At 40.2% G+C, this 27,529-nt stretch overlaps 1 pseudogene across 1 annotated transcript in view; it reads left to right on the top strand.

Moving 5' to 3' along the window:
• The window catches only part of LOC309685815 (maltase-glucoamylase-like), a 46,667-nt pseudogene extending 19,760 nt beyond the window's left edge, over positions 1-26,907 (top strand). Inside the window, exons 5-29 of the transcript in view lie at positions 260-430; positions 2,503-2,652; positions 4,407-4,619; positions 5,181-5,335; positions 7,130-7,298; positions 9,855-9,951; positions 10,054-10,166; positions 10,345-10,470; positions 10,971-11,099; positions 11,227-11,334; positions 11,743-11,805; positions 12,173-12,307; positions 13,409-13,493; positions 14,498-14,636; positions 19,243-19,376; positions 19,994-20,028; positions 20,144-20,260; positions 21,135-21,283; positions 22,540-22,624; positions 22,756-22,812; positions 23,500-23,624; positions 24,187-24,275; positions 24,884-24,933; positions 25,332-25,502; positions 26,801-26,907. The product of the transcript in view is annotated as a maltase-glucoamylase-like (transcript). The remainder of the gene's footprint in view (positions 1-259; positions 431-2,502; positions 2,653-4,406; positions 4,620-5,180; positions 5,336-7,129; positions 7,299-9,854; positions 9,952-10,053; positions 10,167-10,344; positions 10,471-10,970; positions 11,100-11,226; positions 11,335-11,742; positions 11,806-12,172; positions 12,308-13,408; positions 13,494-14,497; positions 14,637-19,242; positions 19,377-19,993; positions 20,029-20,143; positions 20,261-21,134; positions 21,284-22,539; positions 22,625-22,755; positions 22,813-23,499; positions 23,625-24,186; positions 24,276-24,883; positions 24,934-25,331; positions 25,503-26,800) is intronic.
• Positions 26,908-27,529: the final 622 nt, after the last annotated feature.

Raw genomic sequence — 27,529 nt, 5'->3', positions numbered from 1 at the left:
ATATATAATATAATACATTACATAATACATAATGCATAATACATAATACTATATAGTACACTATATAATATATAATATATAATAATATAGAATATAGAATATATAACATAGAATATATAACATAGAATATATAATATAGAATATAATATTATATGACATATACATAAAATAGAAAAAAATAGAAAAAAAAAAAGTTGCTTGCCACCCGAAATCAGGAGACATTTTGGCCGCTCAATGCAACTCTGTCGTCGTTCCTCAGAACGTTCTGCAAATGAACGTCACGAACAACAACTACACCGACCCGAACAACCTGATGTTTGAAGAAGTCAAAATCTTGGGATTGCCCCAGGAACCGGCGTCCGTCACTGTGTTGCACAACAACGCTGTGCAAAATTCTTCTCTTAACATCACCTATAATCCTGCGGATAAGGTAAATAAAAATCCAAAACCTTTGCCCACGAAACCGAGCTGTGTGGCGAGGTAGACGCGCCGGAGGGGAGGGATGCCACCCAGAGGGACCTGGACAGGCTGGAGAGGTGGGCCCGTGCCAACCTCCTGAAGTTCAACCAGGCCAAGTGCGAGGTCTTCCGTCTGGGGGGGGGGGGACAATCCCAAGCACAACTCCAGGCTGGGCGGGAGAGCAGCCCTGAGGAGAAGGACCTGGGGGTGTTGATCGATGGATGAGAAGCTCAACCTGAGCCGGCAATGTTGGCCAGAAGGTCAACCGTATCCAGAAGAAACGTGGCCGACAGGTCAAAGGGAGTGATTCTGCCCCTCTGCTCCGCTCTCGTGAGACCTCCACCTGGAGTACTGCCTCCAGCTCTGGAGTCTCCAACGTAGGAAAGACATGGACCTGCTGGAGCGGGGCCAGAGGAGAACCACGAGGATGACCAGAGGCCTGGAGCACTTCTCCTATGAGGAGAGGCTGAGAGAGTTGGGGGGGGGGGGGGGGTTCAGCCCGGAGAAGAGAAGGCTCCGGGGAGACCTCAGAGCCCCTTCCAGTGCCTAAAGGGGCTCCAGGAGAACTGGAAAGGGACTTTTTACAAGGGCGTGGGGTGAGAGGATGTGGGGGAACGGCTTCAAACCGGAAGAGGGGAGATGGAGATGAGATGTTAGGAAGGAATTTTTGACTGCGAGGGCGGTCAGCCCCCGGCGCAGGTCGCCCCGAGAAGCTGTGGTTGCCCCATCCCTGGAGGGGTTCAAGGTCGGGTTGGACGGAGCTTGGAGCAACCTGGGCTGTGGGGGAGGGGGCCCTGCCCGGGGCGGGGGGGTGGAACTGGGTGGTCTTCAAGGTCCATTCTGACCTAAACCGTTGTGTGAGGCTGTGAAAAGGGGAAGGTGCCACCTGTGTTTTAGCTATGGTCAAGGAGAGGGTTCCGTAGGATGGTAAATGCCACAGTATGTGCGATGTATTTTACTAAAAACGACCGTTGTGTTATATCCCATCAGAGTAACATTGTCATCATTATTATTAGAATATGTTAAAAATTGTGTGGGTCTCCCGCTTTGCCCTCAGACGTTGCCTGTGGCGCGTTTTAATTTGGCACTGATTTATGCGGTTACCTCCAATTTATGAAGGGAGGAACAGCTTTCGGCTTTCGCAGCTGATATTGTAGGAGGGGAAAGAACGTTCGTAGTATTATTATTACTATTATTACTATTATTATTATTATTATTATTATTATTATCATTATTACTATTATTATTAATATTATTATTATAATATTATTAATATTACTATATTATTATTAATAATATTATTAGTAATATTATTATTGTAATATTATTATTAATATTTATTATTATTAATAATATTATTATATTATTAATACATTATTAATAATATATCATTATAATAATATTATTATTATATTATTATATTATTAATATTATTATATTATTAATATTATTAATATTATTATATTACTATTAATAATATTATTAATAATAATATTATAATATTATTATTAATACATTATTAATAATATATCATTATTATAATATTGTTAATATATTATTAATATTATTAATATTATTATAATATTATTATATTATTATCAATATTATTATAATATCATTATTAATATTATTATATTACTATTAATAACATTATTAATATTATTATAATATTATTATTAATACATTATTATTATTAATACATTATTATTATTATTATTATTATTATTATTATTATTATTATTATTATTATTATTATTATTATTATTATTATTATTATTATTTATTTATTTATTTTTAACCACTTACATTTGAATTTAAAAACAAGGAAAGAGCTGCGCGCTTACCTCCTCCCCACCCCCCGCGGGATTTGCGGCATCAGATCTCCTGCGCCGGAATTACGGAGGCGCGAATTTGTTAAAAAAAAAAAAAAAAAAAAAAAAAAAAAAGGGGGGGGTGGGGGGGGGAGGTTTGGCCCGAGTTGCCAAGTTTTGAATTCTCCGAAAAGCTGAAATTTAATAACGGTTTGTCGCGTGCTATTTGTAGGTTGCTCTCGTGCAAGGGCTCCAGCTGGAACTGGGACAATCGTACTCGTTGAGGTGGACTCTACGAATCAGCACCAACGAAAAATACGATTGTCATCCCGGTCCGAACGCGTCCAAGGAAAAATGCGAATAGCTGGGCTGTGTCTGGGCCGTAAGCAAAAAAAAAACCAAAAAAAACCAAAATTTCCAACCCAAATTGGGAAAAAGCGTGTTAAGAATGCCGACTTTATTTTTTTTGTATTGTGTTTTTTTTTTTTTTTTCCCAACAAAAAGAAACGGTCTCATTTGCCCTTCCGTCCGGAGACCTAAAAGTAGAAGCAGTTTGTTGAAACGAGAATCGTTTTCAACAACTTCCAGTCTTCCGAAGGATGTGAGAAATAGGGGGAAAGAGCTGGTATTTTTTTTTTTTTTTTTTAAAAGGTGGTAACGAATAATATTAGGATTATAAAAAAATCAAATATTGGTGAGGAACGATTAAAAAAAAAAAAAAAAAACAAAACCCACCAAATATCCGTTAGGAATAAAGATGAGGTGTAGGTTCATTTTTACAAACAGAGAGGCAAAAAATCGGTGTCATTCCGAGGTGGGACGATGACGCGGTAACCAACATCAACGCGTCCCACTTCAGAAGAATTGATACGCAATTAGTGAAGAAACGGCAAGTTACTCCCTTTGCCAGCGGGAGATATCCGACAGGGAAACCGCAATTCCCAACGGGAAAGAGAATTTGTAGAAGCGAAGAAACGTCAAAGCTGATGGAGAGCTCTCGCCAGATATCGCTCAGGAATTTTAGGCACATCCTCCTGAAGGTGTCCCAAATAGGCTGAGATCATTGAGACGTCAAGGTCTATTTTTATTTTATTTTATTTTTTTATTTTATTTTATTTTATTTTTTTATTTTATTTTATATTTTATTTTATTTTTTTATTTTATTTTATTTTATTTTATTTTATTTTATTTTTTATTTTATTTTATTTTATTTTATTTTATTTTTTTATTTTATTTTATATTTTATTTTATTTTATTATTTTATTTTATTATTTTATTTTATTTTATTTTATTTTATTTTTTATTTTATTTTTTATTTTATTTTTTTATTTTATTTTATTTTATTTTATTTTTTTATTTTATTTTATTTTATTTTATTTTATTTTATTTTTTATTTTATTTTATATTTTATTTTATTTTATTATTTTATTTTATTATTTTATTTTATTTTATTTTATTTTATTTTTTATTTTATTTTTTATTTTATTTTATTTATTTTATTTTATTTTATTTTATTTTTTTATTTTATTTTATTTTATTTTATTTTATTTTATTTTATTTTATTTTATTTTATTTTATTATTTTATTTATTTTATTTTATTTTTTTATATTATTTTATTTTATTTATTTTATTATTTTATTTTATTTTATTTTATTATTTTATTTTATTTTATTTATTTTATTTTATTATTTTATTTTATTTTATTTTATTTTATTTTATTTTATTATTTTATTTTATTTATTTTATTTATTTTATTTTATTATTTTATTTTATTTTATTTTATTTTATTTTATTTTACTTTATTTTATTTTTTTTTTGGTAGGATCGAGGTGAATGCCACAGATGGAGGGTACGTTAAATCATCGTCACTTTGTCACGAGACAGACAGGACCGAACAACCTCGAAATAAGCAGTTATGTTTAAAATAGCCTCGAGCTTGGTGGGTTCAGCACTGCTTCTTTATTGTTTAATAACAGCATGAAGTTGTGGCCAAAATTCTACAGGGAGGAGTCAGCCGGTTAAAAAAAAAAAAGGAGTTTTGGAATTCTTGCTTCTAAAGAAATTAATAAAAAAAATTAATAAAAAAAAAGGGGGCGATTGAATAATTAATTCCCTCCTCATGTGTCCATCCGTAGGAAGATACCTCCGCTTCCGGCGCTCCGTACTGCTACTACAACACCACCGACAACGGTTATTCCGTTACCGATGTGAAATACACGTCATCGGGTGTGACGGCCAACCTCACCCTCAAGAAGACCAACCTCAGAACCTACGAGAAATCGACGTTACCCATCAGTACCCTTCGCCTGGAGGTGAGATATCACAACCACCATCTGCTGCAATTCAAGGTAAGGTGGAATTGCGGAATTTTTATCGTTGGGCTTGTTCGAAATAACGTTATTTCCCGGAATACCGTTTCTAGATCATTTTGTGTTGGGTGGATCGCTCGTCCAAAATTTTCTCCTCGTAACCAAATAGCTTTTATTACTCTTAGTCTTGAATCAACGCACAGCGATTTATATGATAGAGAAAATCGGAAGAGAAATCTATTAAAGCTGGCTAAAAATTCAACCGAAAACGTGCAATGCGTTTACCGTGCATAAAAACGCACCGAAATCAATATGTTTAAATAATTAAAGGAGTCATTCCCGGTCCTAAATAAAACCTCAGGGCTCTTTATTTCCCAACCCCCAACATTTTGAAGGAATTTGAGAAATACGTCTGGAAAGAAAGCGCTTATCTCAGCAAATTCACTGATGCGTTTCAAGTAATTCAGTAAATCGGTAAAAATCAAACGATTCTCTGCCCCCGACTCGGAGCTGCTATTTTTACCCGGAATGTTTGAAATGTAACTTGCTAATTTATGTGTATTCCACGTACACCGAAATGAATTAATTTTCCATGCATAGATTTATGATTATGCAAATGAAAGATACGAGGTGCCGGTACCGCTAAATCTCCCCAAGTCCCCCGAAAGCACATCCTCGGGTCAACTTTACAACGTGGTGGTTCAAAAGAAACCCTTCGGCATCCAGGTGCGACGCAGAAGCACGGGGACGGTGATGTAAGCCACGCTCATTTCCTCGCGTTTTTTTTGTTTTTTTTATTATTATTTTGTTTTACTGATTCCATTTTTTAATTGAATTTTTCGGTTTGTTTCTTCATCTCAGCTTGTTAATGAATTTTTTCTTTTATCTTTTACACTTAATTTAATTTCTTTTTTTTTCTTTTCATTATTCCCTCCCCTCCCCTTTTTCTTTCTTCTCTTCCACCTTTTCCTTTCCCTTCTTTTCCTCCTGAAACATTTTATCGTCCAGACTGCTCTAAAATTTTCCTCTCCGTCCCATTAAACGACTCCATCTGTCCAATACTAAATTCCTGCGGCGGTCTCTTGACCTTTACATAAATATGAGGATATTAACCCAGAGGAAGGATGACGACGGTCATCCTCGACAAGACCTTATTTTTTATTTTTTGTTTTGTTTTCCCCCAAATTGGCTGGGGTGTTTTCCTGCCGCCTCGTACTTCGATACCGGTTAAAAGTCCTCCGCGGCGTTGTCCTGGTTTGAGTGACACGGGATTAATTATTCTTTCAGTAATTCTACTTTTCGGTAAGGACTGTTCCAGCGCTAGGGAAAATTGCACTTTTCGAGGACTCCAGTGTCCGAATTTTTAAAATACTTACTTTCTGGCCAGCTGTGCTGTGCGGGTCTCAAGGTCTCAGCGTTTTCGAGCTCGCCGGGGGCGGGGATGAGGAGGAGGAGCGAGACCCCAACACTTGACCCAAGTTGGTTAGTTCATACCACCAACGTCACATTGACTATAAATTAGAAAATTTGCTGCCAAGTTCTCTCTCGCCCGTGACGGCCGCCATCCTGAGAACTTCGTGCCCCCCCGTACCGGAGCCCTGAGACCTTCCTTTCCTCCCGAAGCCGAAGCGCTGACAGTGTCCCACATTTGCCGTCCGCTGCTGGGAGCGCACTGCTCCCTACGGATAGAACGGGCCGAGGATAATCTTTGCGTATTCTGTATCGGTGTCGGGATGAATATCGGTTCTTTAGCGCTGTTGACATTAATCATTCTGTTAAATCGGTTTATATTTTCAACCTTCAGGTTTCCTTGCCTTTTCCCCATTTCTTTTCCCGGGTGGGGAGGGGTCATCGGGTGAAAGAATAATTGTCTAAACCACAAGAAACCGTTGTGGGTTCTTCAAACCAAACCGATCACCTTCGAGCGCAAAGCTCTAGACCTTTCCAAACACCGGTTTTGGTGCAGTTCCCGTGTATTTGGGAGGCACAACAATTTTCTACACTTTGGAATATTTTCCTTAGCATTGTTTGTAAGTTTTGTGTGTCTGTCTGCTTGTGTTTTTTTGGGTTTTTTTTGGTTTTTTTTTTTTTTTTTGTCTCGCTCTTTTTGATTGCGGTGTGTTCTGTTTTATTTAGTTTTTTTGTTTGTTTGTTTTTGTTTCCCCCCCCATTCTTTAAAGTAATCCAAATTTCATTGCAAGTTGAGTTCCTTTTTGCCAACCGGAATAAGTTATTCGTTCCATAATTCAGCCTCCCGTGCCTACAGCCGTCATTGGAAGAACGCTATCAGATTCTGACTCAATTTCTAACAGAAAACGAAAAAAACCCGATTTGCACCTAATGTTTCAGCGTAATCTGCAAAAATACCCCCATGTTAAACTCTGAAAAAAAACTCCTGATGTTGTTTAAGTTTTCTTGATAACCGTAACAGCTTTATTCGAAATTTTGTGAGTATTGAGAATTTTGGAGAAAAAAAGAGAAAGGGTTGACCGCCAGCTCTGCCCGGCGCTCCAATTCTTGTCGTTTTGGTTTGTTTTCCTCTGTTTCAGTTGGGATTCTCAGCTACCGACTTTCACCTTCAGCGACCTGTTCATTCAGATTTCTACCCGTTTGCCATCCCAATATTTGTACGGATTTGGGGAAACTGAGCACCTGACGTTTCGACATGACATGAACTGGCACACTTGGGGAATGTTCTCCAGGGATCAGCCTCCTGGAGTAAGTTGGGGGGAGGGGGGGAGGGAAGAAAATCCCGATTTTGCCTTTTTTTTTTTTTTTTTTTTTTTTTTTCCCCTCCTGGAATTTCTGCTTTTTGCTTTCTATCGACCCGTCTTGATTGGCTATGGAGATACCCAATCCTGCGCAGATGGGCTGGGGCAACCCCTGCTACCCGTAAAGGCTGGGTGGAGAAGGGATGGAGAACATCCCCTAGGAGAAGGACCTGGAGGTGTTGGTGGGTGAGAAGCTCACCGTCAGCCGACGATGTGCGCTGGTGGCCCAGAAAGCCACCGCCATCCTGGGCTGCATCAGAAGAATTGTGGCCAGCAGGGCGAGGTGGGGGGAGGGGGGATATTGTGCCCCTCTGCTGCGCTCTGCTCTGGGGAGACCCTCCCCCGAAGTGCCGCCTCCGGCTCAGGAGGTCCCCACAGCAGAAGGACACGGAGCTGTCGGAGCGGGACCAGAGGAGGCCCCGGAGATGCTGGGAGGGCTGGAGCCCCTCTGCTGGGAGGACAGGCTGGGAGAGGTGTGGGGGGGTCAGCCTGGAGAAGAGAAGGCTCCGGGGAGACCTCAGAACCCCTTCCAGTGCCTAAAGGGGCTCCAGGAGAGCTGGGGAGGGACTCTGGATCAGGGAGGGGAGCCGTGGGACGAGGGGGAACGGTTTGACACTGAAAGATGGGAGATTGAGATGAGATATCGGGAAGGAATTCTTGGCTGTGAGGGCGGTGAGACCCTGGAACAGGTTGCCCAGAGAGGTGGTAGATGCTCCATCCCTGGAGGTGGTCAAGGCCAGGTTGGACGGGGCTTGGACCAACCTGGGCTGGGGGGAGGTGGCCCTGCCCGGGGCAGGGGAGTGGCACTGGATGTCCCTACATGACTAGAAGTGTCTCTTCCAACCCAAACTATTCTATGATTCTGTGATCTTTCCTCCTGGGTCAGACCTAGGCAAAGTTCTCCAACTTTGGGATTCCAGAAGGACTTACAGAGTCAAATGAAAAAATTTTACCTTTCAGCACACCCCCGTATCGGGTTGGTTGTTTTTTTTTTTTTTTCCGCAGAACACAAATATTGGCAATTTGCAAAGGATCGGTCACGCAATAGTGGTGCCTTATTATAGCTACAAGTTGAAAACTTGAAACATTTCGAGTAAATGAAAAAGGAGAGAAAGTCACCGACTTGTCCTGATGATAAAGACTACTGGGAAATATTTGAAAAGAAGAGAAAGTCTTCTCCTAGGGAAGCGATGTCATATTCGCAGTTTTGAAACCTAAACCTATGTTTCCTTCCCTCCCTGCCTTACGCAATCGGGAACCGATTGACCAGTTTGAAGCTGAAAATCGTCGCTCCTGGTCAACGTTTACCGTTGGATGTCCAATAGGCAACGTTCTTTGTTGCATAGCGGACAGTTGCGTCTCGGAGCGTTTATGAACCTTCTTGTTTTTAATGGATAATTTATTGGTAGACGCAAATAACCGACTGGTTGCGATGTCTTTCCAATAGAAAGACATCTAACGGGCTGACAGATGGAGCTCAGAGAGTTGTGGTTAGTGGCGCAGAGTCTGGTTGGAGGTCAGTAACGAGGGGTGTCCCTCAGGGGTCAGTACTGGGTCTGAGCCTGTTCAATATATTCATCGATGATGAAGCCATAGAGTGTACCATCAGTGAGTTGGCTGATGACACAACACTGGGAGGGGTGGCTGACACGCCGGAAGGCTGTGCCACCATTCAGCGTGACCTGGCCAGGCTGGAGAGTTGGGCGGAGAGGAACCTCATGAAGTTCAACAAGGGCGAGTGGGGGGTACTGCATCTGGGGAGGAATAACCCCCTCCACCAGTAGAGGTTGGGGGTTGACCTGCTGGAGAGCAGCTCTGTGGAAAGGGACCTGGGAGTCCTGGTGGCCAACAGGATGCCCACGAGCCAGCAGTGTGCCCTGGTGGCCAAGGCGGCCAACGGCCTCCTGGGGGGCATCAAGCAGAGCGTGGCCAGCAGGTGGAGGGAGGTCATCCTCCCCCTCTGCTCTGCCCCGGGGAGGCCACATCTGGAGCGCTGTGTCCAGTTTGGGGCACTCTGGGTCAAGAAGGAGAGGGAACTGCTGGAGAGGGTCCAGCAAAGGGCTACGGAGATGATGAGGGGATTGGAACATCTCTCCTATGAGGAAGGACTGAGGGACGTGGGGGCTTTTTAGTCTGGAGAAGAGAAGATTGAGGGGGGATCTTATCAACGCTGATCAATCCCCAAAGGGCGGGTGCCGGGGAGGTGGGACCAGTCTTTTTCCAGTGGTGCCCAGTGACGGGACAAGAGGGAACGGGCACAAACGCGACCATGGGAAGTTCCATCTCAACCTGAGGAGGGACTTCTCTCCCGTGCGGGCGGCAGAGCACTGGGGGAGTCTCCCACTCCGGAGCCGTTCCAAACCCGCCTGGACGTGTCCTGCGCCACTGCTGGAGGTGCCCCTGCTCTGGCGGGGGGTGGGATTGGGGGAGCTCCAGAGGGCCCTTCCAGCCCTGACCAGTCCGGAATTCTGGGATTCTGTCAAATACTTAATTTCTTTCGCAGTACAAGTTGAATTCCTACGGTTTCCAGCCGTTCTACATGGGTCTGGAAGAAGATGGCAATGCCCACGGAGTTCTCTTGCTTAACAGCAACGCAATGGGTAAAAAAAAAAAAAAAAAAAAGAGAAAATTCACTGTATTTTCTCAACGTGTTTTACTTCAACGGTCGGTTTTTGCCTTCACGCACCGCCTGTGTTTTTCAGATGTGACCTTCCAGCCCACGCCCGCCCTGACCTATCGCACAACTGGGGGAATTCTGGACTTTTACATGGTTTTGGGTCCAACACCGGAGCTCGTCGTGCAGGAATACACCGGGGTACGATTCTCCTATTGCAAATTCAAAGTGTTTGGGTAGCGGTGTTTTTTTTTTGTTTTGTTTTTTTGGTTTTTTTCTTTCTTGGTTGGTTGTTCGGTGTGCTGTGCTTTTTGAAACTTTCAAAATTTGTTTTTGTTTCGTTTCGTTCTGCTTTCATTATTTGCGTTTTCATTTTTAGCTGGTCGGGCGACCAGTCATGCCACCCTACTGGGCGCTGGGATTCCAGTTATGCCGCTACGGATATGAAAATGACACCGAAATCGCCAATTTGGTGGACGACATGCGAGCGGCCATGATACCCTATGTACGTTGAGAGTCATTAAAGCGTGCGACGGCGCTCGGATTTCTGGCTTCGGGGTGTTGCCTAATTTAAAACAGTAAAAGAAACGCTGTGATTAACGCCATCGTTCAACTTTCCCACGCGCTTTACGAGGAAAGAAAGCAACTTTGTGATTTCCATGATTTATTCGCACTATACGTTGCCCTGTGCTGAGAAAGCTATTTTTTGGCGTGGGTTGTTTTTGGAAAAGTTGCAAAAGCTTTAGACCTAAGCAAATTATACCTCGATTAGGCATGGCTTTCGTTTTACAGCTAATTAACCTCAAATTGTTTCCGTACGGAGCGACTGGTTCCGTTGTTGCTGGACGGAGTGCAGTAACGTGTACGCAGACAATGTGTATATCGACATATATTTATACATACGGACATATGGACGATGTCACTCAGGAAATAACTAAAAAAAAAGCACTTTCTTTTCTTTTTATTTATTTTATCTTATTTTATTTTTTTTGGTGTGAACTGTAGGACGTCCAGTATGCAGATATTGATTACATGGAACGGCAACTGGACTTCACCCTGAACCCACGTTTCGCTGGATTACCGGCTCTAATTGATAAAATCCGAAGTGAAGGAATGAGGTTTATCCTCATCTTGGTGAGTGTTGGATTCCGCTTTTAAATTACAGCATCTCATTGCAGAACACGGAATGCATTGAAACGACATTTCTGCATTTATTTGCTTTTTCGACGTGGAAGTAAAATTGCATCCCCTTTAATCTTAGGATCCAGCCATATCTGGTAACGAAACCGATTACCTCGCCTTCACGAGAGGTTTGGAGAAGGATGTCTTCATAAAATGGCCCGACACCAATGACATTATCTATGCAAAGGTACCGTTCTTAAAAAGCCGATTATTTTATCCAAATAAGCATCATGCCAGGTTAGACGTTGGGGAGAAGACTTCAAACAACCCGTCCATTCCCATATTTGGTTGACGCGTTGAGTGCTACAAATGGAAATGTCTTCAGTTTGCGTTGCCGTCGGAATACGCAGCAGCGAAGCTTTATCGCTGTTAATACTTATTTTTTTTTTTTTAAAAAAAAAAAATTCTTTCTGCCAGAACATCTAAAAACTGTAGCGAACCCATGAATTATTTAAGAACCCATTCCAACATTTTAGCAGTGCGTTACTTTCAGTCCGGGGTCTCTTTCTTTCTTTCTTTCTTTTTATTATTATTTAAAAAAAAAAAAAAAATCCGGTTGAATTTGATTCTTTTAAAATCTCCTTCCTCCTACCAGGTCTGGCCGGATCTTCCCAACGTAGAAGTTAATGACACGCTGGACTGGGACACCCAGGTGAAGGTAAATGTTGCTATTTTTGGGGGGATTGACACACGTAGAGAGGAAGCAGCAAATCCGTTACGGATTGTAGCAGTGAACCGGTTGATAAACGTCAACCTGAGAAGTCGCATGCAGAAAGTAACCATTTTTTTTTTTTTTTCCCCACCAGAACATCGAAAAAAAAAAAAAAAAAACAACCCCTAAGTAACATCAGTGTGAGTTGCAGAAAGCGTAGAGCCTTTCTGCCAGAACATCTAAAAACTGTAGCGAACCCATGAATTATTTAAGAACCCATTCCAACATTTTAGCAGTGCGTTACTTTCAGTCCGGGGTCTCTTTCTTTCTTTCTTTCTTTTTATTTTTATTATTATTTCTACCGCTTTTCCAGCTCTACCGAGCGCACGTAGCTTTTCCAGATTTCTTCCGCAATTCCACAACCGAATGGTGGACGAGAGAAATCGCTGAAGTCTACAACAATCCGCACAACACATCGAGAAGCTTGAAGTTTGATGGCCTGTGGATCGTAAGCGTTAAAAAAAAAAAAAAAAAAAAAAAAAAAAGAGATTTTTCTGCAGCTTTGCAGCCTCAGGTTGCTTCTCAGCACCTCAAAACCCACCGATGTTCTGACGCCGCCGAGGGAGGAGGGATGCGGGCGCTTAACGCTAAATATCAGGAACCGTCCGCTGAAATTGAAAAATCCTTCTTGTCAACGTTATTTCTTCTTTTATTTTGCCTGTCGACAAACGTTCCTTTCTCGGATCCTCGGTATTTACTTTTGACCCACCTGATGGCTCTTTTGCAGTGGTGGTGTTCTTCTAAAACTTCCTAAAGTCTTTTTTTTTTTTGTCCTCCCCCCCTTCCCCCTCCACGAGAGACCATTATTTATACCATTCTTACTTCCGTGAGGCAAAACGAGATTTGGCTCGCTTCTTAAATGAAGTGGACTTGCAACGGCTGTAGAATCTCTTAAAAACTAATATATTCCTAGCGAACCCCCCAAAACATCTAGAAACCCAGCAAAATATTTGTTTGGTTTTGGTTTCCCCCCCCCCCCCCTCCCCCGCCCCCGTACGCCAGCTCTGGTGTACTGCTGCAACCAGAAGACCACGGGCACCGAGGACAGGAGCCGCCGTTACGAAATTCAGAGATTTTAGTAATTTGCAGATCTGTAGCTCTGTTGTCTTTATCGGTTTCAATTTTACACAAAGGAAAACAAAAAAAAAACAAAAAAAAAACCCCAAAAAACCAACCCCCCTTCCCTTTGCGGGAAATATGACCGATAAATAAGAAGTTCTTAAACCTGAAGCCTCTGCTTACAGTTAATCTCTCTGAATTTGATGCTTTACCCTCTGGGAAATGAGATAATCCCAACCTCTCTACGAAGGGAATTGCTCACGGGAAAAATTTCTCTGTTGAACCGTTGTTTTATACTGGTTTTAAAAAAAAAAAAAAAAAAAAAAAAAAAAGTCAACGCAACGGGCGGTTCTGAAAAAATCTGAGGATTTTTCCTGTTTGTTCCATTTACTCGGTCAGTGAGGGGCACGAGCTAAAATAGCCGAGAGGAACTAATTTCTCCGAATTTAAGAGAAATTCCTTCACGCGGCATTCTGCTTTGGGCTTTCAGGACATGAACGAACCTTCAAGCTTTGTTCACGGCTCCGTCAGCGGCTGTAGAAACCAAGAGCTGAACTTTCCACCGTACGTACCCCGTAAGTCTGACGGCTGCTGTAAACAATTTCGATATTTTGGGTCGCTCTGGTTCGTATAGAACTTCTTGTACGCTACGTGTGGCGTAACTGCCTGAAATTTGGTAGCCCCAAGAGAAAGTCACCCAACTCTCGGAGACGATCAACGCTCTTAACTTCCGTCTCTGTTGGGGAGAACAATGACCTCGTGGCACTTCTGAAAATTAAGATTTTTTAATTTTTTTTAATTTTTTTTGGGGGGGGCTGGATTTTGGTATCTATTTTCTACAGGGAATTTACTTCGCGCGCGGTCAAGGATGTGGCTTTCAGGGTTTGGCATAATTTTGCCCCATGAAAAATGTAATTAATGACTACACCTCGCAAAAATCTCCTTGTGCCGCCTCTGATTAGACGTAATTATTCGTAAAATTCGGAGGCCTCATTTGAGGAATGGTCTTGAAATACTCCCCTCTTCTTAGCAGGGCTTTACTTGAGTGCTGGTGTAGAGTAGTCCTAATTGGCCGTAACTCACTAATGCTTTATTGGAATACTTCTGCTGCTTCCTCACGTGTTTAAATATCATTTCTCAGAGTATTCAGAAACGGACTTTCGCCCCCAAAGTTTTCTATGTGGCCGATACGGTGGTATTTACGAAGGTTTGCAATATTTTCTGCGTTAGGATGTATTCTTTTACTCTTTGATCCTGGAAGAGCGGCTCTAACTGAGTTACTGCTGCTTTTGAGGACTCGGATACTTACACAGGATGAGGAATTTCAGAACTTCCGGAATTTATCAAATCAAAATTCAGCATTTCCCAAGTCTCCGAGACCCAACCTCAGAAAACCTAAAATGACTTTTTAATGAAAAGGAAAGAAATGAGCCCCCCCCCAAAAAAAAACCCCACTTAAAAGGCAGTGAACACCAATGGAGATTATGCAAATTTGAAACCAAACCAAAAAATAACTCATTAAAATTCTTACAGGACGCGAAGTGTTAAAATCCGCGTGTCTTCACTCCCTTTCCCACAGAGTTAGGGTTCAGATCAGAGGGACTGGCTTTCAAAACGCTGTGCATGGAAGGCCAACAATACCTCCCAGATGGTTCCCCCGTCAGACACTACGATGTCCACAACCTTTACGGATGGTCACAAACAAAACCTACGCTCGAGTAAGTGGCTTTTTTTTTGGTTTTTTTTTTTTTTTTTTTTTTTTTTTTTTTTTACCCCCCCCATTCTTTCCAAAACACATTGCACATTATTAGCCAATGTCTGCGTTCGGGTGCCGAAATGTTTCGGGAGTTTATTCACCCCAAATCATTTTATTTCCTCATGATTCTTCTTTTCACCCGAAGAGCTTCAGTTCTTCGATTCAGAAAAATCTGAGTAATCCCACCCAAAAATCCCACCCCAAAAACGTGCCTTACAAAACACAACAGAGAACAGTTCTGAACGCTTTGATTGATCAATACAAAGCAATCCCAGAATCTCGGACTGGTCAGGGCTGGAAGGGCCCTCTGGAGCTCCCCCAATCCCACCCCCCGCCAGAGCAGGGGCACCTCCAGCAGTGGCACAGGACACGTCCAGGCGGGTTTGGAATGGCTCCAGAGGGGGAGACTCCACAACCTCTCTGGGCAGCTGTGTCAGTGCTGTGCCACCCCCAAAGGAAAGAAGTTCCTCCTCATGTTAAGATGGAACTTCCCATGGTCGCGTTTGTGCCCGTTCCCTCTTGTCCCGTCACTGGGCACCACTGGTCCCACCTCCCCGGCACCCGCCCTTTGGGGATTGATCAGCGTTGATAAGATCCCCCCTCAATCTTCTCTTCTCCAGACTAAAAAGCCCCCACGTCCCTCAGTCCTTCCTCATAGGAGAGATGTTCCAATCCCCTCATCATCTCCGTAGCCCTTTGCTGGACCCTCTCCAGCAGTTCCCTCTCCTTCTTGACCCGGGGAACCCCGAACTGGACACAGCGCTCCAGATGAGGCCTCCCTGGGGCAGAGCAGAGGGGGAGGATGACCTCCCTCCACCTGCTGGCCACGCTCTGCTTGATGCCCCCCAGGAGGCCGTTGGCCGCCTTGGCCACCAGGGTACACTGCTGGCTCGTGGGCATCCTGTTGGCCACCAGGACTCCCAGGTCCCTTTCCACAGAGCTGCTCTCCAGAGCTGCTCTCCATCTCCAGGGATGACCTCCCTCCACCTGCTGGCCACGCTCTGCTTGATGCCCCCCAGGATGCCGTTGGCCGCCTTGGCCACCAGGGCACACTGCTGGCTCGTGGGCATCCTGTTGGCCACCAGGATTCCCAGGTCCCTTTCCACAGAGCTGCTCTCCAGAGCTGCTCTCCATCTCCAGGGATGACCTCCCTCCACCTGCTGGCCATGCTCTACTTGATGGCCCCCAGGATGCTGTTGGCCGCTTTGGCCACCAGGGCACACTGCTGGCTCGTGGGCATCCTGTTGGCCACCAGGACTCCCAGGTCCCTTTCCACAGAGCTGCTCTCCAGCAGGTCAACCCCCAACCTCTACTGGTGGAGGGGGTTATTCCTCCCCAGATGCAGTACCCCCCACTCGCCCTTGTTGAGCCGATTATTAGTCGACGATAATCTCAAGCGCTCAGACTAATTCGAGCACCCGGAAAATTTTTGTTGCCACCCATTTCTCTGCTCCTATGGTTTATTTCTGAGGTCGATCTTCTTTCGGCCTTCCCTCAAGGGAGGGAAAATGAATATAGATTTTAAAACGTAGGTCACAGTACAGACGTTCTTAAGTGAACATCATTAAGATTAATAAAATGGTGCTGAAAAGGGAAAACTGACTTCTGAAACGTCAATCGGCTGCCTAGGTTTTCCTCCCAAGAAATTGTTTTCTCAGTTCCAAGACAAATTTTATGACGTATTTCCTACCGAATCGTATTGTAGCCGATTTTTCATAACTTCTGATGCAACGATAATTAACCAATGGTGCATTTCTGGTTTAACGAGCAAGAAAGGAACTGCTTTCCTTTGTAGATCTCCGCCACATTACCCCCCCCGGTAACATTTCTATTCCATTAAAAGAAGGGTTTATCCGAGGGGATGTTACATTCAGCAGCGTGCCGTTGCGTCACTTGGAGTCGAGACATTCACAGTATTGCTGACAAGACAGGAAGGAAATATTCTTATTCTTATTCTTATTCTTATTCTTATTCTTATTCTTATTCTTATTCTTAATCTTAATCTTAATCTTAATCTTAATCTTAATCTTAATCTTATTCTTAATCTTATTCTTATTCTTATTCTTATTCTTATTCTTAATCTTAATCTTAATCTTAATCTTAATCTTAATCTTAATCTTATTCTTATTCTTATTCTTATTCTTATTCTTATTCTTATTCTTAATCTTAATCTTAATCTTAATCTTAATCTTAATCTTATTCTTAATCTTAATCTTATTCTTAATCTTATTCTTATTCTTATTCTTATTCTTATTCTTATTCTTATTCTTATTCTTAATCTTATTCTTATTCTTATTCTTATTCTTATTCTTATTCTTAATCTTAATCTTAATCTTAATCTTAATCTTAATCTTATTCTTAATCTTAATCTTAATCTTAATCTTAATCTTAATCTTATTCTTAATCTTATTCTTAATCTTAATCTTATTCTTATTCTTAATCTTAATCTTAATCTTATTCTTATTCTTATTCTCATTCTCATTCTCATTATCATTATTTTTCTTCTTCTTCTTATTATTATTATTTTAATTATCATTATTTTAATTATTATTCTAATTATTATTTTTAATTATTATTTTAATTTTATTTTTCTTATTATCATTATTATTTTTATTATTATTGTTATTATTATTTATATTTATATTTATTTTTATTTTTATTTTTATTTTTATTTTTATTTTTATTTTTATTTTTATTTTTATTTTTATTTTTATTTTTATTTTTATTATTATTTATTAGCCAAATCTAAAGGAATTTTTTTATTGTAAGTAGGCAGCAATTGAACACGAAGGGGAATATTATCATTGGCTCTGAACATTCGCCCTGTTAAGAAAGATTTTCTTCTGTTTTAAAAGAAACTTTATTATATTGGATAGTATCGTATATCACACTATTTTAACATTATATACCATCATATATGATATCATTATAACACGATCCTTTGCCTTACCTCCCTTATCTCAGGATAATAAAATGCGGAGAAATAAAAGAGAGCGGAAGACATCTTCGTTATCTCGGAAGAAATTCTTGCGCTCCATTAGTCTAGTTTCTAGTAATTACGCTCCGTTAGTCTGGTTGTATACTTTGCAATAATTACACATTTTTTTTTGTTCAACAGCCTTTCGGCAACCCACGCGATGCTGACAGGTCTAATATTCGCAGTCGTTGTGTTTCTCCCTCCCTAATTATCGTTTTGGTCTGAATTGCCTTAGGATCATTTTTTTTTTTTTCACCGTTGCTGCAAATTTTCCGCTCTTGCGGTCACAGACCAACACGCCCTCGACCGGATCACGTAACCCTTAAAACCTGTGAGTGGGGCGACACTTCTCTTCTCCCATAAAGTCGTTAACCTTAACCGGAAATCCTTAATTTCGCCCCTCCCTGCTTTGCCAGGTCGTTTTCTAACTGCGAGGCGGTTGACGCTTAATTTCTGCAGAGGGAATCATAAAATCGCAGAATCGCATACTTCTCACGGTTGGAAGGGACCTTTGAGATCAACAAGTCCAACCGTCAACCCGACACTGCCAAACCCACCACTGACCCGTGTCCCTCAGCACCACGTCCGCCCCTCTGTTAAACGCCTCCAGAGATGGTGACACTACCACTCCTCTGGGCGGCCTGTGCCAGCGCTTGACAACCCTTTCCGGGAAGAACTTTTTTCTGATGAACCTTCTCTGATGTAACCTGAGGCCATTTCCTCTCCTCCTATCACTTGTTCCTTGGGAGAAGAGACCAACCCCCCCCCTCGCTACCCCCTCCTTTCAGGGAGTTGTAGAGAGCGAGAAGGTCTCCCCTCAGCCTCCCCTTCTCCAGGCTGAAGAACCCCAGTTCCCTCAGCAGCTCCTCATCAGACTTCTCCTCCAGACCCCTCACCGGCTTCGTTGCCCTTCTCTGGACACGCTCCAACACCTCAATGTCTTTCTTGTAGTGAGGGGCCCAAAAACTCAACACAGCACTCGAGGTGGGGTCTCACCGGTGCCGAGTACAGGGGGACGATCACTGCCCAAGTCCTGCTGGCCACACTATTTCTGATACAAGCCAGGATGCTGTGGGCCTTCTTGGCCACCTGGGCACACTGTGGGCTCATATTTAGCCGTCTGTCCACCGACACCCCCAGGTCCTTTTCCGCCACTCTTCCCCACGCCTCTAAAATCTGTGGGGTTGGTGTGCCCCAAGTGCAGGACCCATCACTTGGCCTTGTTGAACCTCGGTCCATCCATCCGGACTGTCCAGATCCCTCTGCAGAGCCATCCTACCCTCAAGCAGGTCGACACTCCCACCCAACTTGGTGTCGTCTGCGAACTTACGGAGGTTGCGCTCCATCCCCTCATCCAGGTCGTGGATAAAGGTATTCAGGAGAACCGGCCCCATGTGTGGGTCATAGAGAATTCCAATAAAACCCACATCTCGGTTGGCTTTACGGCTGCTTGTGCTCACACGGACAGCACAGCAGCGCTTTCCTGCAGAGATATAAACCGTTAATTTTTAATTTTGGAGTCGCGTGTAAGACCTTTCACGGTGATCTTAGTTCTCATCCCGTTGGTTTCTACTCCCACATGCAATCCCAGCGCTTTGCGGAATCTCACAAAGGAGCGAGGGATCGTCGTCACCCGTTCGACCTATCCCAGCAGCGGAAAATGGTCGGGACATTGGTTGGGGGACAACACGGCGGCCTGGCATCAGCTTGATAAATCCATCATCGGTACGCCGACGCAACCTATGACCAATTTAGTCCACGGTTCTTCTCGGTTTCCTCCCTGATAACGGTCTACTCAGTTGAGCAATCGGAATTTACAGCCAATTTCTTCTTGACCTCTTTTTTTTTTTTCTCCTTATCACCCCTTAAGAAAGTCTTCTACCGGAATTGGGTTTGATTGCGTGGGTTTGAGCACCACGTTGTCCTCAAATTCATCCCCCGTCGTTTTCCCATCATCCTCTCCCCCGGTGCCTGAAATCTGCCGCTTTGCTTCTTAAGAACCACCTTTCCTGGGGGAATTCTGGAAATTCTTTGCTTTTTCTCATTCCGCTTTGCCCAATCTACATAACCCTCACCATAAAGTGCAGTGGTTATTATTGAATTATTATTATTATTATTATTATTACTATTATTACTATTATTATAACATTATTATTATTTTATTATTATTATTACTATTATTTCATTATTATTATTATAACACTATTATTATTTTATTATTATTACTATTATTTCATTATTATTATTATTATTATTATTATTATTATTATTATTATTATTATTATTATTATTATTATTTATTATTACTATTATTATTTTATTATTATTATTTTTCCTTGCAGGTATGATGGAGTTCAGTCTCTTCGGAATATCTTATGTAAGCTCCCGATTTATTGCCTTCTATTTCACTTGCCTTTATTAACAAAAAATGTATAATATTGCCATTGGATTATTTTATTTTATTTTATTTTATTTTATTTTTAAATTTTCAGACAGGAGCAGATATCTGCGGCTTCTTCGGAGATTCGGAGTACGAGCTGTGCGCTCGATGGATGGAACTGGGCACCTTTTACCCATATTCGAGGAATCACAACGGGAAAGGATCCAAGGTGGGCACCTCCCACATCTGCTTCGACTGAGTTTTTTATTTCCCGCATTTTCCTCATTTCCTACTTTCTTTCTTTTTTTTTTTTTTTTTAAAAATTTCCCCGTATATGCTGGTTTCGGATAAACACACCACGTCTAGAAGAAGAAAATATTTCGTTTTCATGAGTTCCACTGCTACCAAACACGCCAACTCTACAAGACTAAAATAGTTATTTTATTTTATTTTATTTTATTTTTTAATCTAGGCCGTTTTTATTTCAACACGCCACGCTTAGGAGACGAAAATAATCACTTTTATGGCCACACACGTTTTAAAGGGGCAAACCTGATCTTCGTTTTGTCATGCCTAATTGCTCATCGTTTTCCAGCAAATCAGAAAAGGGAACAGTGGAATGAGATTCCCGAGTATCGAAAATTCCTGCGCTTTGCCCACTTCCTTTCGTAAAATGTTGTATTTCTTTTAAGAATAAATGAAAACAACTGTCTAAACGGTGGACTGTAGTCTCAGGGCTATATAATAGAAAGCTGTAAAATAAAATAACCGGGAAAACGGCAATGAGGGAAACAGCATTTTTATCCTCGTTAGACCTTTAGGTCTAACGGAGCAGAGCTTCATTAAAGAAGCGAAAAATAAACAAAGGCACCCAAAATTAGAGGAGAACAAGGGATTCGCAAGGCTCCGCCCCGCATCTTCTCAGCTGGGCTTTGCTCGGTCGATTTTGAGGCGTTTGACATTTACTGCCGCTAAATGAGATGGATTTCGGGGCGATGTAGAAGAGGAAAAAAACGGGAAACAATGAGGTCTTTTTCCCCCTCCCGTCTCTCCCAAACAAAAATTATTATTATTTTTTTTTTTTTCTTTTTTCCCTTGTTTAGAGGCAAGATCCCGTCGCTTGGAATTCAACATTTGAAGAGATTTCCAGGCAGGTGCTGAATATAAGATACGCCCTCCTGCCCTACCTGTACACGCTGATGCACGAAGCCAACGCTCACGGCAGCACCGTCGTCCGCCCTCTGCTCCACGAGTAAGTGTGATTCTTCCTTCTCCCTTAACGCATCTCCACGGAAGTCCACCGCATTTCCGTAATCCTCGTAAAAAAAAAAAATCTTCCCCTCCGTCACAGCGAATTTTCTTTTAAAACGGGCAAAGGATCGAGAAAACGCACATTCAGTGGCATCTCCCAACGGCAGCTCAAGGTCTCCGTTTCCCGCAACGGCGGGATTTATTTTTTATTTTATTTTTTTTTTTTTTTAACCCGTAAATATAACCAATGTATAAGTTTTATCGCTCATTCTCGCCGCGCCTTGTGGCGTTCAGCAAATACGTTCTGGTCGGTACCGGGTATCCGTAGAATTCGAGAGCATCTCTTGCAAAACCCAAAATTTCAAGCCGGGAAAGAGAAAAAGTGGGAGAAAATAGGGGGTTTTGACACGTCTTGAGACGTTTGCGGGGCACGGTAACTTATTTTGGCTAAACTCATATAGCGTTGTTTTTTTTAAGAAAAAGGTTTTTTTTTTTTTAATAGCAGTGTTTTTTTTTTTTTTTTTTAAAAAAAAAAAGACATGGTTTTGGAGATTTTTTTTGTACCTGGTCAGAAGGGGCCAAAGACTGGTTAATACCTGAACGTTGAAGATGAAGTATAATATTTAAAAATCTTTGTCTTCCGCTAAAAACTACCGAATTGTCAGCGTGGAATCCCGGCCGGCCGAATTTCGACTAATCTAAGACTTGCTTCCGACAAAGCCGCCGTGAAAAAAAAAGAAAAAAAAAGAAATGGCACAAATGGGAAAGTAATCGGGGGCACTACGCCTTAATTTTGCTGTTGTTAATGTCAAGTAAAATGGATTTTTTTTATTATTTATTTATTTTTTTTTAAGATTTTGTGCTCTAAATATACAAAATCAAAGTTTTAGTATATATATACGTAGAAACAGGCCAGCAGACGCGAAGAAGCAGCAGAAATGAAAATTAAGTGATACGTGGTATTTCCCGAAAGGTTCTCACATTGGGATCTCAATGCTTTCTTGATAAGTCGTAAATTTGGAATTCTGATGCATTTTTAAATAAGACGGCGTCGATTCTTAATAATTTTTTTTTTAAATAATTCTTTTTTTATTAATTCTAATTAATAAATAGGTAATAAAGATGAGCTGCTATTGCTGGTAGCGTGCTTGCAGTCGAGGAAAAGGTAGTTTTACTGAGAAAAAAAAGGCTTCGACAAGGAATCGTTTTGGGCAAAGTCGACACCGGGGGTGTGACCGCCCTCTCGTTACTCTGCAGGTTCGTGGAAGACAAAACGACGTGGGACATATACAAACAATTTCTGTGGGGACCGGCACTGCTCATCAGCCCCGTACTGGAAAAGGTGAACTATGGCGAAAAGTTGGGGGAAATATTAGAAATGGATGAAAATATTAGAATGTAGACTGGAGCGTCTTACTTCGAACTTTACTTTTTGGCTTTAATAGATCCGAAAATAAAAATATTTAATTCCAGGGTGCTGTAACAGTGAATGCTTACCTACCGAATGCCCGCTGGTACGATTACCACACGGTAAGTAATTAAAAAAACTCGATTATATTTATTTTTTTCTTAATGTTAAACAAGAGGGCGGTGTGCTGGGGTGGAGCGCGAATCCACCACCTGTGTTTTACCAACACGTGGCCAAGAGGAGTTCTTAGGGATGTAAAAAAAAAAAAAGGTAAAACGCGACAAAATGTCCAAAAAACCGTAAAAAAATGTAAAAAAAAAAATTTTTTTTTTCTTCTGTTGATCAGTTTGTTTTAATGTAATCCGGTTCAACATGAAGAGTTAAAAGGTGGAATAATATCCGTAATTGCGCTTTCATGTTGGCTTTTTTTTTTTTTTTTTTTTCCCTAATCTTCAACGATACATAAAATTTCTTTTCTAAGAATGATGGACCGGAGGAAGACGGAAGTTTTAAACAGTTTTTTACGGCCTCAGGCTTTAAAATTCCCTCCATTCGTCGGGCGTTGTGTAATTGTTTCATACAGGCAGAGTTTCGGATCTTGAAAATACATTAAAATATACTCTGTCTTATTAATATATTCAAATCTTGAAAATCTATTAAAAAAAAAAAAAAGATTTGCAGCGACAACTTTCTCAGTATTTGTCGAAGTTTTTATAACACTTTCATCCCAAAGAAATGTTTAAAATGGGTAATTCAACAAAGCGACTATCTTTTTTTATTTTTTTATTTTTTTTTTTTATCATAAATAGGGTAAGTATATTGGATTTAGGGGACAATTCAGAAATTTATCATCTCCTTTGGAACACATCAACCTCCACGTCCGAGGCGGTTACATCCTCGCTCAGCAAAGCCCTGCGACTACGACATTTTACAGGTATGACAAAAAAAACCCCAAACCCTAAACTATTAAAATTTCATTATTTCAATATTTCACTATTTCAAATTTCATTCAAAATTATTTTAATTTATTTTTTTTTTGTTTTGTTTTTGCTTTTTAGGGGAGGGGATACTTAATTAGTGGCCTGGCAAATAAATAAAATGTGTATTAATTACATAGGGAGAGCGGTTTTTGGGTTTTTGTTTTTTTTTTTTTTTTAGTCTCCTTCTTTTCCAACTGGGAAAACTCAAATTTTCTGTTTTAGCGTACACCACGCTTGGAAGCGTCTCCCGTTTTGTATAAATGTTAGCGTTTACGAGAAAAATCGACGTGTACGGGAGCACCTTAATGTCATGGCAGTTTTTCTTCTTCTTTTTCGGTTTCCTCCCCGTGGCCTCCTTTAAACGTACCGTCAGGGATTGGGGAAGACAGAGATAAATTGTGTTGCGCGCAACGTTTCTAACATAAATCTCGAGGAGCATCAAATGTGATTGCCTGAGAAAAATACGCTTTTTTGGGTTTTTTTTTGTTTTTTTTTTTGTTTTTTTTCCCCCCACAGCCGAAAAAACCCGTTGTCACTTATCGTCGCTTTGAGTGACAGTCAACTTGCAGAAGGTCGGCTTTACTGGGACGATGGGGTGAGCATTGGTAAGCGCTAAATTTCCCGTTTCCGTGATAAATTAACTCGTTCCGAGGCTACGAGGCATAAATATCGCCTTTCTTCAGCCGGGTGGATCGCTAACATCAGCAGTTAATTTTTATTTCAGGATTATTGTACGATTGCGCAAACGCGGCACAGGAAGCAGGAGCAGCAGCCAGGAAAAAAAATAAAAAAATAAAAAAATAAAAAAAAAGACAGTAAAATGATTAAACTGATGAAGCGTAAACCAATAAAGATGATAAAATGTCAACTGAGGAAAACGATGGTCCAATAATAACATAATGCTCTTATTTATAGAGTATATATTTTACGTATATTGAATTGTGCCCCGGACCTACGACAACATATATAATACGGATTTTTTTTTTTTTTTTTTTTCTCAAACCTGTGGGGAAAATAGCCATAGATAAAGGGAGAAGCTTTAACCAATTTCCTGTATATTAATAAATTCAAATGATCTTCAGATCAGAACGTTGCAGGAAGTCTGCACAACGCAGATACGTCTACTATATACGCCGAAGAATTCTTCAATTTAATCAAAAAAAATCCAAGGTGAAGAGCAAATGCATTTTCCTTTTTTTTTTTTTTTCCACAGATACGTATGAAAACGGTGTGTATCTGCTGACGTCATTTACCGCTAATGGGGTATGTCACGTTAACGCGCTGGTTTTGCGTACCCAGGGGGATTAGCGTCGTGCGTCTAAATAAGGTTTTTTAATTTGGCATTGACAAATTCGTTTGGTATTCGGCACCTCGCTGGTAGCGGAGAAGCCCGCCGAGGTGGAGGAACTGGGAAAATCAGAGCCTCCAGCATTTATTTTCCAAATAATTTTCCAAATTTTTTTTTTTTTTTTTCCAAAATTCCAATTTTCCAAATAAATAACAGCATAGGGATGTAGGTTTTTTTTTTTCTTTCTTTTTTTTTTTTTTTTAATTGAAGAAGAGGAAAAAATTGTAAGCCCGAAATGAGCTGAAAAAATGCATCTTCCGAGAAGTAACGTCCCGAGGGCAAATCACTCCTTTTCTTTTCCCACTTCCTTTAGACTGTTTTAGACATAAAGGTTTTGCACAGCAATTACAGCGATTCAAACAACCTGAAGTTTACCCAAATTAAAGTCTTGGGGGTGACCTCGAGTGTTCAGAAGGTGACGGTATCGCAGAACGGAGAAGCAATCCAGTCTCCTCACGCTGTGTCCTACGACAGCCAAAATCAGGTAAATTAACAAGTTTTGGGGGGTTTTTCCCCGCCGCGGTCCCGCCGTTCGGCGAGGCCCACGAGATAAAACTCGGTCGATGTTTAATTTCGTTTATCGCCCTTTCTACGGAACTCAGTGTTCTGTTGAGTCTCGCGTCGGTCTGCCTGGCAGCGGAAAGCCGAAAAGATAACGCGCTAATAAATTTAAAGAGATGATTATTATATAAAAAGGAATGCGTATGATAGGAACATACCGTGTAAAATCTGTAGCAGCATAGCGGAAGGTAGCGTGATGTAATATAATATAGTATAATATAATGTAATATGTTATCTTATAATATGTTATAATATGTTATAATATGTTATAATATGTTATAATATGTTATAATATTTTATGTTATAATATGTTATAATATTTTATGTTATAATATGTTATAATAGGTTATAATATGTTATAATATGTTATAATAAATATGTTATAATATAATATAACACGTTATAACATAGTATAATATAACGTAAGATAATTTAATATGTTATAATATAATATGATATAATATGATTTAATGTAATATGATATGATGTCATGGAATATGTTATAATATAATGTGATATAACATAACATAACATAACATAACATAACATAACATAACATAACATAATATAATATAATATAATATAATATAATATAATATGTTATAATATAATATAATATGATATAATGTGATATAATGTGATATAATGTGATATAATAATATAATATAATATAATATAATATAATATAATATAATATAACATAACATAATATAATATAATATAATATAATATAATATAATATAATATAATATAATATAATATAATATAATATAATATAATATAATATAATATAATATAATATAATATAATATAACATAACATAATATAATATAATATAATATAATATAATATAATATAATATGATACGATGTCATGGAATATGTTATAATATAATGTGATATAATATGACGTAATGTGACACAATGCGATATAATGTGATATAATAGAATAGAATAGAATAGAATAGAATAGAATAGAATAGAATAGAATAGAATAGAATAGAATATGATACGATGTCATGGAATATGTTATAATATAATGTGATATAATGTGACGTAATGTGACACAATGCGATATTATAAATAACCAGGAAGACGAATTAAGAAGATAAAGAGAAGCAATCAGAAATAAGGACCTGCTGTGCTCCGTGAGCTGCAGAAAACCGAGACACCTTCAAAGCACATTTATTAATGCTTCTTTTTTTTTGGTTTTTCCCCAAAGATCCTGGAAATCACCCACCTGGAGCTTGAATTAGGCAAAGACTACACACTACAGTGGAGCTGAAATGCCCGCAAATAGCGCCGGCCGCCGTGGAGCTGAACTCTCCCCCCTTCACAAATTGTTCTTTCTCTCTTCCTTCTGCCTCTTTGACTTCTTAAAATACTCTGCGCTATAAACGTGTACAGTTTGTATCAAGGTACGATGTGCGGAAAGGAGTCGTGGTTTCGTGTCGATCCCGGATAACTACATGTAAAGCGGAATTTGTGTGTTTTTGTTTTTTTTTTTTCCAAACTTTACGGCCCTTCGAGATCACTCGGTCTTTCAAAATGAGAATATGAATGCGAAATGAGGTGATTTCCCTAAGGCAAAATTCCGCCTGACGTCCTGCTCGCTGCATTTCGGAAAAATATGGGCGTGAACTGTGGGTACGCGGGGCAGTAAATCTGCCCGTGTTGAGTTTCCATCTTCCTTTACGTCACAATTTACAGAGAAGCATTTAAGGGCGATCACGTGGATCGGTTTAAAATAAAAAGGTGCTGCGGTGGTTGTTGATCTATCAAATACTAAAGCACTCGCCCAAATCCTTGGAAGTTTTTTGGTTTTTTTTTGGTATGACTTTGAACAGGCGCTCGAGTTCTCCAATGTTTTGATCTGAAGGTTGTGTAAAATTAAACTTGACGCTTCGATGCTAACTTAAAAAAAAAGAAAGTATTGACGTTTTATTGAGTT

Source organism: Vanellus vanellus (assembly GCF_965231255.1).
Source record: "Vanellus vanellus genome assembly, contig: HAP1_SCAFFOLD_532, whole genome shotgun sequence".
Taxonomy (NCBI): domain Eukaryota; kingdom Metazoa; phylum Chordata; class Aves; order Charadriiformes; family Charadriidae; genus Vanellus; species Vanellus vanellus.
The sequence above is the reverse complement of the archived record's forward strand: the minus strand, read 5'-3'. Positions and strand labels throughout refer to the sequence as shown.